Below are 14,720 nucleotides of genomic sequence, written 5' to 3'. Positions count from 1 at the left end.
AAGTAAGAAGTTCATTTTCTTGTTACTGTGGACATGACCAGTACAGAAATACCATTCTTTTCAAATTCTGAGCAATGTACAGACAAAACTCTTATTTTATATATATATAGATAACCCTATTATTACCACACTTTTTTGGAGTTGTAGGTCTCCTTTTTACTATTTTACTTACAGTTTTCCTGTTAAGTTTCAATATTTTAGTTGTCTCAGAAATATAACCCTCGTGAACGTTGTTCTTCATAACGTATACGTATGCGTTACATACCAGCCGTTGACTTTGCTTACTTAAAGTTTTAGTCGCCTTCCTTTTTCTCCGCGGAACGACTACTACCTGGCTGAGTATCGCTCGCGGGCGCGGAACCACTGCTACCCGGCTGAGTATCACTCGTGGACACAGAACCAGCACTACTCGGTCGAATATCACTGCTACTGGTGCTCGGTTGAAGATCGTTTGCACGCACTGGCAGATTTAATTCAGGATTTTCTGATGCGATAATTTCCAGGTGTGATTCCCACGGCCTCCACATTACTGCATGAAGCGAAGTGAAAAGCAACATAGTTCACGAATATTAATTAACGAAGCAAAGAAATAATCCCAAACTTTCAAACAGCGAACAAAGCAAGTGTGAATTATCTGAGCTGAAAAAAGAGACTGACGTCTATTTAACAAGAGGTGCATTGGCAACAGAGCTGCAAGGATTTCTGAAGGGGAATGCAAACGTCCGGTTTAAAGCCCACTGCCGTCATAAATCACCCCCTGCTAGGCAAGCGAGTGGCCAGGGAGTTCAAACGTTTGCCAAACTGTTTGAATGCCGCTGGGTTCGCGTTGCCCGTCTCAGCTATACGCATAATGCAGATGGTCCTCTTTGCACGGCAGCAGAACCTTTGGTGGAAGAATTCAGAACTATTATTATTAGCGTATGGCAAGGAAATTATATACATAATATACAATATATACATAATAACAAAAACACTGATTCACTTCAGGCGTTAGTGTTATACCTGAATGTCCAACTTTTCAATCCACTGTAGTGCTTCCGCTGTTGGATATAGGAAGTCTTCCAAAACCTGGATAAGCCCGCAGTTGACACTCGCTTACAATGTGAGGAATAGTCTGGCGAGGGGCTCCACAGTCACATTCTGCAGATGGTACAAAGTTCCACTTGTAGAGAGAATCCCTGCACCTTCCATGACCTGTCCTGATCCTGTTCAGTCTGGACCAAATTGCACGTGGTAGTTGGGATCGATTTGCAATATTTTCCCCTCTGAAGATGTTATGCAGGGGCACGTTGGGAGAGTTATTCCAGTGCCCTTTCCACTCCTCCAAAACAGATACTTAATGTGGAGAATTTTGGTTCAAGGAACCGTAGATAAGTGCACAACCTTATTTGATACCCTTGCATGGCCAACAGGAATTGATCTGGAAAATTATGGTGTTGGTGAGATCTCAATGTTGCAAAATATTTCTGGGATTTTCTTTAATACTATCACGGTTCACATGTTCTGCAAGTTGACCCACTCGTAAGTATGGATAGCAGTATGCAATACCCTCTTCAACTTCGGGTCCAACATTTCTTATCATCCAGTCTCCCACTATTACTGTACGTGCTTGTTTATGTTCCAGTCGTCGACAGGATTTTTTTTTTTTTTTTTTGGTCTTTTCGACACTGCAGCCGAGTCATATTCTACGTTTACCTCTTCATCATTTGATTCTAATATCTGAAAACTGTTTTGTGTCACTAAACTATTATTCACAGTATCTTTAAATGCAACATGTTTCCGGGTAGGCCTAAAATTCTTCGTCTTAACCTCTTCAAAATCATTTCCGCATTGTCTCGGCATTTCAACATTAATTTGTTTAAAGTTCTTCAACTCGAGTCGTGTCCACAGAAACAAGGAAATGCACTTTTTAATTTTCTGTAATTTCTGTCTGTATGTACCAGCATCACGAGAAAATGCCTGAAGAGAATTTAATGAAAATCGATATGTAAAGTTGGGGAATGATACACTACAATCTAAACTAGAAATAATTTTATTCACGCTGAGGGAAATGCTAGTTTAGGGGAAGGCATAAAATTTAATTCTCAAGTCCTATCAATAAATACTACATAACTATGTATGTATATTGGGTATTCAGCCCGAAGGCAGGTTTGATCCTCTGCAGCTCTGCCAACAGCTGTCATATATAGTCTAGGCGTCACCGAAGAGGAGTGCTAGGGAAATGAGGAGCGAGGTACTTTCCCGTTGCTTTAAATGTTGTACATTTACTATACCGGCTTTGAGAAAGGAGATATTCGTCAATTTCAATTTTTGTTGCTACTACGACAAAAGGGGTGAAGAATTTAATGAAAATTGGTATATAAAATCTGGGAAAAAGGTGATACAGTCTACGATATAAATAATTGTTATTCACACTGGATGAAATGGTAGTTAAGGGGAAGGTGCCTAAAATGTAATCTGTTAAGTACCTTTGTTATTGGTCCTATCAAAAAATATTACATATCGTAACAAAAGTTCCAATCATTTAGGCCTATATCTTATATAGTTTTACCATACCAACTAGAATAATAGAATAACAAATTTAGACTTTTGTTCCTTAGTCCATATCAACACCAAGCTTTGTGCACATTGAAAAATTGTTTACTTTACAAAGGAAATGAATGTATTGAATAGGAGAAAATATTAAATTTCCTTTGTAAAGTGAAAACCGGCAATATGGAATGATTCAATATCTTGTAATGAAATGCTGTTTAATCGTGTCATCCGAGGATGGTTTTCGTCACGATTATCTTAACCCATATACTGGGGAGCGCGACTTAAGTCGCTCGAGGAAATAACCAGCCAGGTGGGGAGAGCGACTTCAGTCATACGCTGCTGTTTTATTTTTTCCTCGACTCTGAGCCTAGCCAGAATTATGAAATTCAGTCCTCGTTATCTGCATGCCCCTGTCATCAAGTGATATTTTTAGTAAGTACTACCGCTTGAGATAAACAGAGCAGACACAGCTGTATGTCATTCAACAAAATTCGCTTCCGTGCAAAAGCATGCTATGTGTTTGCCTTGCGCGGGAACCAGGCTAATCAGCTTGAATGCTTTAGTGTTTTATGAGACTGGGAACTGTATAGTATATCAGTGTGAAAAGGAGTAACTACGGGAAGGAGTGAAGTTGAACTGACAGATGAGTTGCACTTCTGTTCTTTCATGAGAGTACTTTTCAGTCATAATTATGTCTTCTAAACGACATTGAGTTGAAGAATTACACGATGACAGCTTGCGTTCACTTGTACATGAAATGCTGGAGTTTAGCGACGAGGACGAAAACTTCAGTGACTTCCATTCAGATAGTTCGTTCTCTGGAGAAAGAAGCACAAGTGGTACACGACAACATTCTGGTGCAATCACAGCGAATGGTCGCGGGTTCTAAAGTGACACCTCGGGTGACGACAGTGACAATGAAGAGATGCAGACAGGCTCAAACTGCAGTGATATGTCAGGGCCTATTACGTGGGTAGAAGATGGACAGAAAAGTAGTAGATTTCCAGCAAAATTCATTCCTGGAGTAAAAGGACAGTTCTTGGATGTAAAAACTCCATAGGATATTTATGAACTGTTTGTGGACGATACTATCTGTCAGTATATTGCTGAGCAAACTAATATTTATGCTCAACAGAAAATTTGTGGGAAAACACTGGTGAACAAAATGAAACAGAGGAGTAGGGAAAAAGACTGGATTCCTACAAATAAGGATGAAATAAAACTTTTATTTGGACTTTTGATTCATCAAGGGATTATCCACAAACCTACGATGGGGCATTATTTTTTTGTAACAAGTTACTGGCGACCCCCATATTTTACGAGATCATGACGGAAAAGAGATTTTTCTTTCTCTTGAAATTTCTCCATTTGTCTGACAATGAGGCATACGATGGGCAGATATCTCCTAAACTATACAAGGTAAACCCAGTCTTCGATCACTTTGTGAAAATGTTTCAACAGGCTTACATCCCGAATGACCAGCTATCCATAGACGAAAGCCGCCTTCTATGGACAGGTCGCCTTGGTTGGAAGGTATACATTCCAAATAAAAGGTCTTGGTTCGGAATGGAATCTTACAAAATTTGCGAAGAGAAAACACGTTACATGTGGAATATATTGTAGTACACTGAAAAATCAACAGAACTCAACAATGAAGTCCATGGCATTGATCTGTCAGTCTTCCAAGCTGACGAAAATTGTGTGTGCTCTGGCAGATAATCTACTGAAACAAGGATACCTGATAGGAATGGACAACTATTATAGCAGCCCTGAATTATACGACCTATTAAATGACCTTGATACTGACGCAGTGGGTACAGTAAGAACCAACCGGAAAAATCTCCCTAAGGAACTTATAAGTAAAAAGCTGAAGAAAGGAGAGGTAACAGCTGCTTATCAAAAGAAACTCATGGTTCTGAAATGGAAGGACAAGAGAGACGTTTGCATGCTCAGTAGTATCCACGATGCTGAAATGTGAACTGTCCCTATCGGAGGAAAGGACGAAACCAAAAGAGAAAGCTGTAGTTTGCATCGACTACAATGATTCCATGGGAGGAGTTGATCTTTCCGATCAGTACATCATTACGTACTCCACAGCAAGGAAGCGGGTGAAGAAATATTACCAGAAAATTTTCTGGCATCTTCTGGACCTCGTGGTATTCAATTCATACATCATTTTCCAACAACATGGGGGAAAATTCAATCACCTGCAATCCAGAATTCACCTCATCGATAAAATCCTCGGAAAGTACACAGGTTCAACCCCTGCTGAAGCAATGCCTGTCCTTCCAGTTAGGCCACTTCGCGCTGCTCCCACAGAAAGATTCAGCGGTAGGCATTTTCCTGATGTGAATCCACCATCGGGAAAAAGGCAGCATGGTGTGAAGATGTGTGTGGTGTGTCTGGCGAAAAGAGAGAGAGACGTGAAACAATCTACAGGTGCAGCCACTGCGATGTCGCTCTCTGTGCAGCTCCGTGTTTCCGTGCTTATCACATATAGGATGTGTAAAAACAGTGAGATGCAAACTGTGTGAATAGTGCAAATAATATAATTAGTGAAATCAGTCCTGATGTGTAAATTCATTGCGATAAAGAAGTAATTATTGTGAGAAGAAGATTAGAACCAGGCTACCATTGTAAGTACTTACTCTCAACTTACTACTGCGATTGCAAACCTGAAATAAAATGTATTTTTCTCAACTGCAGTATTTATTTCAGAAATTGTAGATTAGTTAATGATAAAGTGAATATGTTTTTAATTTTCCTGAAATTAATATGAAAATAAAGATATTCCGAAAAGAAATGTATATTTGATATATACAGAAGTCATATATAAAGAAAAAGGGTTTCGATTGCAAAATCAAATGTAAAGAACTAAAGACACTTGGTAGCAACAAAGCATTTAAGTTAGGAATCCAATTCCAGATATTAGAAGAAATTGAAAGGCCAAGAGTTCTGGCCAAAAGGAGTCATAATACGACAGTTCATTTTTTTGGAGAAGACAACAATACAGTGGAGTCAACCTCGAATAAAAAGACGACGAACAAAATGTAAAGAATCGATCAACAAAATATAATATCGTAGGATACTGAAGGCCTTAAAACAACATTAATTCCAAGAAAATCTTTGGAAGAAGAACTTCATTTGGACATTCTTATTTGGAATAATAAAGAACTTAAGTCACTTATCTCGTTAATTCCAGAGAGCTTTTGGTGCCAGTTCAATATAATCATAGCAACTGATTATTTATTGATGTTTGTTGTTTAAAGGGGCCCAACATCCGAGGTCATCGGTCCCTAATGGTACGAAATGAGACATAATGAAATGACAACTTTAAAGTCCAAAATCCTCCACTGACCAGAATTCAAAGCATGAGGATGAAGAATGAATGGATGGACGGATATGAATTTAAAACAATCAGTGGATCCGACTCACAGTGCCGCACATGCACGGAAGCTGGCACAAAACAACAGTATTACTGACCAAGGGACTGCTTCTATAGCACGATGCTGAATCTATTACGCTTATAGTCGAAACGGGTCCAAAATCCAGGTCATCGGCCCCTCATAATTTATCGCTAGGAAAGTAGAACCATGCTATGTGTAATGTTGCGGTACTAATCAGAAGTAGCGGAGACTTGCGGTATTCCACACATTATGGTACTATTCACAGGTAGTGTAATGCACACACGTAACACAGACCTATGGTGTTTCGCACATTGCGGCGCTGTTTGCAGGCAACGCAAACCTATGGCGTCCCTCACATAAGTGGACTAACCACAGGGACTCGTACTATCCTGTGGAATGCCTCACAGAGTGGGAACTAAGCATAGGTAAGGCAGAACCATGGTGTCGCTAATCCCATGGTGTCGCTCATACAGGGGTACAAATCACAGGTACTGTAGGACCCACCTCCTGATTCACACACTGACACTACTAATCACAAACCTATTGCGTACCTAACATAGTGATACTACGCGCAAGTAAATGCGACCCATGGTGTACCCTGCGTGATGGTACTAATTACAAGTAGTTTCATGGTTGTAATTGGACCATCCCTTGGTCGCCCCTTTTAGTCGCCTCTTACGACAGGCAGGGGAAACCCCGGGTGAATTCTTCATCTGCCTCCCCCACCCACAGAGGGTGTGTATTTGGTCCGCGAGAGGTATTTTATTTCCCTCAAGTCCGCCGGCAAGCCAGTTATGACCCCCCTATCCGCTACCTGGGACGCGCCACGTGGAAGTATCACCTCTCCCCCTACCACATCTGTACAGCAAACATGCCCTAGCCGCTTCAAAAAAAAAAGAGGAAGACTGGAAGGATGAGTCAGCATATTCCACAAAAACAGTATAGGTGCTGTAAAGGAAGTACACACAGAAGAAAACATGATACTTATCAGAACAAACAAAATTACTGTTATAGGTCTCTACATAAGCCCGGCTAGAAAGGTAGATGATGTAAATTGAACATATAGTGAAAGCAATAGGGATGTATAGAACTAGCACCGATAGAGCGCACTGCTGTTGTACTGGGTAAGCGCAATGCGCTCTTCATTTGTCTCCTGTGTACTCATGCCACTAAATATCCACAAATTTAAGTTGTTTAAGTTGTTATTTTCGTGACTATGCCAAGCTATTGCAGTGTTCCTCTTTGAAAAAATTAGGGAATCCCATTTTCGTTTCACCAGTTTTCACAAAATAAAGGAATGCTATTAGAAGGAAAAATTTCGGTGAGAAAAATCTGACCGAAAATATTAAAGTGAGTTCCTATTATTTTCAACCCCGTGACTTCACGAAAACTTTGTTGGGTAAGTGCGATTTACGAAGGGAAATAATTCGTATTTTATACCTATAAACTGATCGGGCATTTCGATAACAACCACCGAATTTATGCGTTTGTATTTAAAGCTGAGACCACGATTCAAACCGGGCGCTGTTCCAGTGCTTTTTCCATGGACCACGGACACAACAAAAACAAGGAAGAGGCCATACACCAGAAAATTGCCAGATTACCACGATACGCCTACAATATCGGAATATGCAGAAATCACCTCCTTTAAAGTACGGGAAGAAATCATGAATATACCCGAAGAAGTGAATGTAACATTTGTGACTCTCATTTTCAAAGACATCAGTACTCAAACAAATACTACAGGTAATTTGGTTGTTGAGCAAACAATGCGTGATCCTGATGCCGTATTGCTTTATACAGGGTTTGTAGACGTCTAACATTGTAATTTGGTGTTTGCTGTTCTGGGAGAAAACAGATACAATTTACAGATATTCCCTCTTGAACCCAGACTGTGTTTCTTCTTGACAGTTGTGAAGCTACGGACCGAGAAACTATGCCTTAACTTCGGAATCCATAAAACTATGGTTGGGAGAATATTTAATGTTTGGATTAATTTCAGGTACTGCCAATTTAAAGAGTTGAACATTTGGCCTGATAGAGAAAATATCCTTGAAAACACCCCCCCTTGCTTTTAGACAGAAATGCCCCTCGACTATAGTTATAACTGGTGCAACTGAGATTATAATAGCAAAACTTGTTCCAAGGGTAAGCATTCCACTTTCAGAGGGCCAACTGGCCTCAAACGTTTGGTAGGGGGATGCTGAAAAGTTTATAAATTCTGGCTGCATGCTTCTGAACACTGAATAATACCAGTCTTGGGGAAGTGCTCTAATGCACAGCTTACAGCTGCAATATGCTTACAACATGCCTTGGGGCCTGCTCCAGCAAAACATTCACATTCCCCTCCTATAATGTCACCAGGTACTCCTAAAATAAGTTTCACATTATAGGTTTTATATTTTGTGTACTCGGATTTCACAGCACTGCATTTTAGAATTTCACCCGATTGAAATTAAAATTTTATAAACAAAACAAACTTTTCACTGAAAAGTCCGTATCCAGCATAACGGATAGTGCTCCATCTATTTCCGATTTTCTAAATATGAAATAATCCATCAATAGCTAATTTGTGATAGTGATCTTCACCTTATGGCTGATGGTCAAATCTTCAAAGGAACCAGCACTGAGAAACTCAAGAAATTCACATGCCTTTGGTGGTGGACAAGGCTGTATCTGCAGTTTCATGTAAGCCATCAACCTTAAAAAAAATACATGAATCAAAGTCTATAAGCAAGGTGAGCAAGTGCATATTTAAATCTTTATTTATGATTTAAGTCTTGCGGAGGTATATTTATATATGTATCAATGTACAACACTCAAGTAATTGCAATCTTTAGGAAAAGACTCCTGTTCATTATTTGGATAATAAGCCATGTTAGAATTTTCTAATTACCGCTGTACTAATTCTTCCTTCCTTCCGTTAGTTTTTGCGTCTCTGGTCCGAAGCTCATTTAGCAGTTATTTAATGCTTAAACGCTGAAAATTGTCCGTAATATACTAGGGAATATAACTATACAATTAATTAATATAGTCTTGGAGTAAAATGAGAGAATATGCAATCGGCTTTAGCTCAGAAAACTCGATCACATTCTTTACATCACTCGCTGCTGACTGGGAGAAACATAAGACGATTGCCTTGCGCTTACCCAGTACTATACAAGCGCTATCTCGCGCGAACTTTCTCTGCCTACATCCCTATTACATTATCGAAAGAAGACCAAAACATGGTCCTGGGCAGTGATATCAACTGTAGAATGGATAGGCTCGATCACAAATCCAAACTTATCCTTGACCTTCTATATGATGAAGGATACACATTGATTAATAGAACAGAAGAAGTTACCTACGTTAGTCCCATTGACCTATCTTTTATAAAAGGCAAATGCTATAAAATACTTGCTCGAGAAGTTATGTACCAAGACCCAGTGGCCACATTCAGAAAACACATTCCAATTTCAGTTATCTATTGACTTTGGAAAAACAAGAGGAAATTTTAAGAATAGTTTTCAAATGCTTACCACAAGGAAAACAGATCTTAAAGCCCTTGAAAGAAAGAAGAAGAACAGTCTGGAGAAAATCCCAGATATGGTTGAGGAGGGCCTCACCGACCTAGCGCTGGACATGACGCTGAATCTCATTAAGGAACCACTACTCAAAAGACGTCCCAAAACTGCAAAGATATGGTTCGATAAGGAATGCTACGACCTTAGAAAAGACACTTTAGAACCTTTCCAAAAAGCAAGACAATCAGATAGTAATTACGAACTGGCAGAATATGCGGCGAAAAGAAAAGAATATAAAATAACAATCAGGAAGAAAAAAGCACTATTCTTCGAAAACCAGGCTCTTATGCAAGCTAGGGATGCTCAGACAGACCCCTTCATCGCTTTAAAGAAAAGAAAGGATTTTCTCACCCCCGACTTCCCAATAGCATCATGGGAACAACATTTCTATAAGACTCTAAATGCAAAAAAATTTCAAATAGCTCTCCCACTTCACGAGAACACGGAAGCAGTGTCCGAGCCAATAACACAGGATGAAGTTAAAGAAGTAATACTCAGCTCAAAGGGTAAGAAAGCTATAGAGGAATTGCTCTAGAAAATAATATCTACAAAGTGTACTCAAGGATTTTAGAGAACAGGCTTGCCGCAGAGACTGACACAATGATTCCAGTACAGCAGTTCAGCTTTATGAAAGGAAGAGGAACTCTACATGCAGTAGCGAACCTCACTGACAGCATACATTGCACAATCAGACATCCAAATAGCAAATTCTTCGCAGTCTTTGTTGACTTAAAAAAGGCATTTGATCTACTTGACAGAAAAATTCTAATTCCAAAATTGGCCAATATGATTGGACAAGATAATCCACTAACCACAGCAGACAACAATATCCTAACCTTCAATCAGATCACAGTGCAAGATGGGAAATCATCATTGAACACCATAACTCAGGGAAACTGAGTATTGCAGGGTGACCCTTTAAGTCCCCTCCTCTTCAACATAACCTTAGCAGATATCATGCAGGTCATTGATAATAGTTCAGTTGTACTTTATCTCTATGCAGACAATATTATTATAGGTTCGAGTAACAGGGAAGAGCTACAAAGATCAATGGAAAAACTTGAAGAATACGCAGCCAACAACACCCTTGTGATAAATAAAAATAACAGTTCAGATGGTTTTCCAGAAAGGGGGGGAGAATCGCAGCTAGTGACAGAATACAGTGTGCGGGGGTAGACCTAGACATAGTGAATTCGTTCTCATATTTGGGTGTCACTTAACAACCTACGGTCACCTCATTTAAATTCACGTAAGAGAAAGACCTTTAGCAGCCATCAGAAGCATATACGACATTATATACCAGACTAGACTATCGCTAGGCACGTCCATGGCCTTATTTTACGCTAAGGTCCTCCCAGTTCTCACATATGGTATTTGGGAAAGACTAACGGTGTCTGACCTCCAGACTATTGAAAATGTAAAGGCCAGATTTCTGAAATGAACACTGGGCATCTCCAAGATGTCACTATCACGACTTGCGTATGAATTATCCAAAGAAACTTTTTTACTGGAAGATTTGAAAATAAGAATGCAACTTCCACATATGCAGCAAGAAGACGACGTTCTACAAGAGAGAAAGAGAAAACAGGCAGAAATCAGCCTGGACTTTTACTCAAGTGATGCTATGATTGACTGCAGCTGGACCAGTCCAAATAATGACACGAGAAGTGCTTTGAATAGGCTGGCGGTACATGGGTTTCACCATCGTCTATGCCGGCGATCAGGTTTTCATGAAGCGTCCCTACATTGTGTGTGCATGTTGTGTGATAAACATTGCGATCGCTATCATTTCAGCAAGTGCAAGAAGAGAACAAAATCTTTACTAGAATATGCGAAAGATTAATGTATTTTTCTATTAATGCACATTTGTGGGCTATTAAATAAATAAATATACATAAGTTAGTATGAGATTTAGGTCGTTTTTGCTCCAAAACTAAAACACTCACAAATATAAATAAATAGGCGAAATATCACTTTCTTTATCAGAATTAAGGTATACATAGCATTTTATTATCAAGTATTTCAAAATTTGGAAGGTTTCTTGAATTTATTTGATTATTTTACGAGTTACAAAAATTCGTCCGCACCAGAACGGAGCTATTATATCGCGCGCTCCCCAGTTAATGGGTTAAGGAGTAAAACCGCGTGGTCATCGGTCTGTATCAACAAGGAAAAATATTAAGATTATTACAAACAATGGTAAAGGAACGATCGCTTGAAGAATAAGACAAGAGGGAGTCATGAAAGAAGGAAAGACTGCCTTACGATAGATATTCTAATATCACAAAGCTGGAAGAAAACTAAATGTGAAGGTCTACAATATCAAAAACTCAAAAAATTGATCAACAATAACATTACATTGACCATTGTTGTGATGCGATTTGTTTCTTCTGCTGCCACTCATCTCCAATAGATGGGATTACTGCTGTGTCCCGAGTAAAACAGCTTGCCTGAATATTGGCGGAAAGTAGCTAGGGAGTTAGATAACTTTGCAAGTGCTATATTATTGTCCCAATGACGATGGGTACTGCAGCTAGTATGCAGATAAAATTGGAATTCAAGAGGACTAATTGGGTCAAGTATTCTTTTGTAGCAAGAGGAATTAGGGACTAGAATAATTTGTCATGTCAGAAAAGAAGCCCGTAAGCTTATTATCATGTCTACAATTACAGGACGTGAAAGCATCAATCTTTTAAAAATACTTATAAGTAATCTGTCGCCTGGGTAACAACCCTAAATGCAGACCAGTTGTAAATAATTTTAAAATAAAACATCCATAACTGTGGTCAACTGACCAACAGAAGCTAAACAGAAACAGTAGTTAATAAATAATATTCTAATGGCGCTTACATCTTATGGTACCGGTACTAAATATATAATATTTACTTCCTCAAAAATAACAATTTGAAACATTAGTCTCCGAAGAATGTGATTTATTAACTTGAACTCGTCTTAAGATGCATCCATACTAAGATGTTTCCTTCTACTTTGTTAATAAACACGGTTAACCAACAGTGTTCTTAAACATGTTTTATTATTAATAAATAAATATTAATTTTATTGGTTTTTACGTCCTGCTAACTACTTTTTACTGTTTTTGCAGGCGCTGAGGTGCCAAAATTTTGTCCCGCAGGAGTTCTTGTAAATGAAAGTAAATCTACAGACACGAGACTAGCGTATTTGTGCACCTTCAAATACCACTGGACTGAGCCAGGATCGAACCTGCCAAGTTGGGGTCAGAAAGCCAGTGCCTCAACCGTCTGATCCACTCAGCCCAGCGTTAATAAATAAAATAACATGTTTGTAAACCATTCAGCAATGTTTATAAATAAAACAGGCCTATCTAACTTTTGTGAATGAAATTTTTCATTAACTTTCCGTGTTTTCTCTAACATTTGGGTTTGCACATGCACAAAAACGCAATTAGAGAACCCAAATGTTTCACTTCTGGCACAATAACCGAAATTGCTTGTTTTGATACTCTAGACAAATATACAAGTGAAGTATAGGAGTCACCAGAATCTTTAAACTTAAATCTAGCATGTCATTAACTGGAGATGGCTTTCTGATAATTTGTATCATATCTTGCAATTTCAGGCCCCATTACTGTCCAAAAAAGAAAAGAAATGAAAGTCATGAAGACTTCTGAGAAAATGTTGAAAGCCTGCTAAATCATGAATTTAAACTTCTGACGTAAGTGTTCTCTCCAAACTTAATTAAAACGGCTTTCCAATATTTTCCTTTGTCACACTTTGCTTCTGCGCTTTTGCATAATTGTACCTGTAGTCACTAAAATAATGAAAGTTCCAGGTGTATTTTCATCTACCTCTCCTTATCCATTGTAAACTCACAAACAGATTTTTTGGTGTGGACAGAATGTTGAAGTTTGTTACCAAAAGTTTATCAACTATGTTGAGAAATGTTTACATTAACATTGTTTATTTTGTTTTGTAACATTGTTTATAAACCTTGGTAAGGACTAGGCATTACTAGTGAACACTAGTCTATTGTTTACAAATTATCCTACAGCAGCATTGACAACACAGACCACATTTACCATGAACAGAAATAATTCTAGTGTGTGCACTTAGGCCTGAATATACCTCACATATAAGGATTACTTTCATTTTCTAAATAATAATAAAATTTTCATGGATGAGAAAAATTAAAACAGAACGTCAGTCCCTGGGACCAAAACGCGATTCTAACAGACAGTGAAAATAAATAATTCCTTGGACTTCAGCAGGGGTAAAGCGTTTTCAAAGGCTATGCCGATAGAGCCAGTGACCGTGTAGGGAGTTCTTTTTAAATAGCACATGACAGATGATGTAGGCATTTGCATTTCAATATTTAGCCTACAAATTCACGATAAAACTTCTATTCCACCTGAAAAATTACTCTGAGAACATACTTAAGCGACTTCAATAAACGATACAATCCTTAAACTTCAGAAGAAATCAAACCCGCAGTATAGCACTGACAAGCCGAACAGGTATCCTTTGCGATCCGGCGTCCCACGGTAGGATAGCCTCAAACCAAATGCCATCCCTAACCTAAAACACATCATACAACTCTTCTGGTAGCGAGTCTAAAAATACCGAAACCTTTCCAGAATTAAACTGAAGAAATGAAAAAACGTTTTAAGAACTTAAATCAGTCATTATAACGACAAATTAACAAAACATTACGTGAATTAATTATTCCGAGATGAGCAGCAATAATTCCATATCATAAGGCTCTAACTTTTATTTTAAGGTACTTACGGCGTAATGTTAATCAATGAAGAAATACTTTCCAAAATTGCATTACCTATGCTTGGATGATGGTCGATAATTAATAATAAATACGGCTCTTTTATAAATACTGCCGGCTTCAGCGTTTGTTTCTTTTTCACCTTTTTTTTCCCCCCGATGAAACACAAACTACCAACCTTACTAACGTAAACAAGATTTTATAAGATTCAATCATCCCAGTAGTGAGACTGGATAGCCAATAAGCTTTATTTTACAGGAATTTGGAGATGCTTTATATATAGTAGTATAAAGTATAACAATAATAGTCTAATTACAATTTCTTTCAATGCGCATCCATTACATTCTTACTCATACTAACTAGCCTTCCCCTTTTCTAACTTTAAATAAAATACCTGCCTAACACGGGTATATGACACGGCTTCCTTTTTACGTGCCAAAGTTGCCAAAACAACATAGTT

At 38.5% G+C, this 14,720-nt stretch overlaps 1 protein-coding gene across 4 annotated transcripts in view; it reads right to left on the bottom strand.

Annotated features, from left to right (window-relative positions):
• The window catches only part of Pabp2 (poly(A) binding protein nuclear 1), a 234,591-nt gene extending 220,139 nt beyond the window's left edge, over positions 1-14,452 (bottom strand). For 2 of the 4 annotated variants that reach the window (XM_067147924.2, XM_067147927.2), the window contains exon 1: positions 14,318-14,452. The gene's annotated coding sequence lies outside the window, so the exon portion shown is untranslated. Of the gene's footprint in view, positions 1-8,531; positions 8,644-14,271 lie in introns of all 4 variants that reach the window. The other 2 variants (XM_067147926.2, XM_067147925.2) reach the window with 2 other exon arrangements.
• Positions 14,453-14,720: the final 268 nt, after the last annotated feature.

The sequence above is a fragment of the Anabrus simplex genome, chromosome 5, assembly GCF_040414725.1.
Source record: "Anabrus simplex isolate iqAnaSimp1 chromosome 5, ASM4041472v1, whole genome shotgun sequence".
Taxonomy (NCBI): Eukaryota; Metazoa; Arthropoda; class Insecta; order Orthoptera; family Tettigoniidae; genus Anabrus; species Anabrus simplex.
The sequence above is the reverse complement of the archived record's forward strand: the minus strand, read 5'-3'. Positions and strand labels throughout refer to the sequence as shown.